The sequence below is a fragment of the Limulus polyphemus genome, unplaced genomic scaffold, assembly GCF_000517525.1.
Source record: "Limulus polyphemus unplaced genomic scaffold, Limulus_polyphemus-2.1.2 Scaffold3472, whole genome shotgun sequence".
Lineage (NCBI taxonomy): Eukaryota > Metazoa > Arthropoda > Merostomata > Xiphosura > Limulidae > Limulus > Limulus polyphemus.
In genome coordinates, this window is record NW_013669082.1 from 97089 (window position 1) to 99219 (window position 2131).

The 2131-nt window shown below is 35.8% G+C and overlaps 1 protein-coding gene across 2 annotated transcripts in view; it reads right to left on the bottom strand.

The window, feature by feature from the left end:
- LOC106469414 overlaps window positions 1-2131 on the bottom strand; it is a 56041-nt gene that overhangs the window by 35495 nt on the left and 18415 nt on the right. Inside the window, exon 1 of one of the 2 annotated variants that reach the window (XM_013929905.2) lies at window positions 393-532. The exons of the other annotated variant lie outside the window; for it this stretch is intronic. The gene's annotated coding sequence lies outside the window, so the exon portion shown is untranslated. Of the gene's footprint in view, window positions 1-392; window positions 533-2131 lie in introns of those variants that run through there. 2 annotated transcript variants of the gene reach the window in all.

The window sequence follows — 2131 nt, forward strand, 5'->3', positions numbered from 1 at the left end:
GTACGTAAAGTAACGGTAACGTAACGTAGGCCGTTTCGTTTGGTAAAGTACTAACGAAGGAGGTAGGTACGAAAGTAACGTAAAGAAGTATTAGTCAGTAGTAGTGTGTGTGTGTGTATATATATATATATATATACACACACACACACACACGTACACACGGGAACTTTCCCAGAAGTAACAAGGAAAAACAGGTAATAATAAATGTATATAACTATATCAATTTGATACTGGTCTTGCTTTGCACCTCCCCGTGTCTCCGCTTTGTAGGGAACACTGCCGCGGGTGGAGTTGCCACTTGTATGAGCTATTTCTAAATGCATGACGGTACAGGAGGCCGCGTTCTGTAATTAACCAAAGCCAACTCCAGCGATCGATATAGAAAGACCTACCGTTTACAAAAGAAAAGAGGGCATTTCAAATCTGTGGTGGTGAACTTATAAACACATGGACTGCTTCGTTTTCTGTCCACCTGACAAGCAGTTTGGTCCGTTTCATCGTCGACACACACGTGCTAGCTACTCTTAACAGTCGTGATCTAGCAACACCGCGTTCTTCGTATTCCCTGTTCCCTACCCACATTCTGACGCTTGCGCAGTGAGTAAAGTAAAAATCTGTATATTCGACCTGTTTTATAACCGACTGAAGTCTTGACTTGGCCAACTTGTTTATTTGCTAGAATAGCCACTTATAAATTATATATTCATGAGTTACTTGAATACGTATAACCTTAGGGAAGCTGATACTTTTCTTAAACACTGCAGGTCTTAAATTTAATGGCAATCTAATTTGGGTAAACGCCAGCAAACCTAAAAAAATGAAACTGACATTATTTGTGAAGCTATATTAACTTCATATTTTGAACATAAATACTTGATATTAATATTTTTCTCGATTTCAAAAACTAATTAAGAATTGGATACAATGAAACTCACGACGAAATGCAACTAGGCCAGTGGGTCAGATTTTTCACGCGCGTGTCAGATCAACCACAACCAAAAAATATGGGTTACACAATACTTTGTAATAATTCGCTCTACAACAACAAATGTTTGTAGTAGTTTATTTTCAGTTTTGAAATATCTGGAGTCGAATCAATAACAGGAACTTGGTCTATGGTTTAAAGGAAACTCAGTACAACATCGATTAAAACTACCCTCAAATCACTAAAACACGAGATAAAATACCACAAAAATTTTTGTGGTATTTAAGCTCGTGTTGTAGTGATTTTTGTGGTATTTAAGCTCGTGTTGTAGTGATTTTTGTGGTATTTTAGCTCGTGTTGTGGTGATTTTTTGTGGTATTTTAGCTCGTGTTGTAGTGATCACTACAACACGAGCTTAAATACCACAAAAATCACTACAAACGAGCTAAATACCACAAAATTCACTACAACACGAGATAAAATATCACAAAAATCACTACAACACGAGCTAAAATACCACAAAAATCACGATAACACAAGCTTAAATACCACAAAAATCACGATAACACAAGCTTAAATACCACAAAAATCACTACAACACGAGCTAAAATACCACAAAAATCACTACAACACGAGCTAAAATACCACAAAAAAATCACCACAACACGAGCTTAAATACCACAAAATTCACTACAGCACAAACTTAAATACCACAAAATTCACTACAACATGCTTAAATACCACAAAAATAATCACAACATCAACTAAATACGCCCTCAAATATCAACCTATTTCTGAGTTTTATCCCTAAAGCATAAAATTAATTTAAGTTCCGACATTTGAAAAACTGCAGCGCGCTCATCAGCACATTGCTGGCTTAGGTTTAGAAAAACAAACGTGTATACGGGTCCATTTGCAGTAAAAAAATAAATAAAATAACGCGTATATCTATTACAATATAATTACCCATTCAAGCCGTCTCCAACCATTATTATACATACGGATTGGTTAGGGGATGTGGGAAAAGTTGTTATCACACGAAAAGTGTAGCTCATAGCTATTAAATACTATATTTGAAAATTATTGTAGGCTTTGTTTTTAACATTTCAATTTAAACATTTTTATTGTTCGATAGGTGTCTTGATATTGTTGCGTCAGCGAGATCATGTGACTATTCTTACGCCCTCTGCTTTCTAGAACTATCCT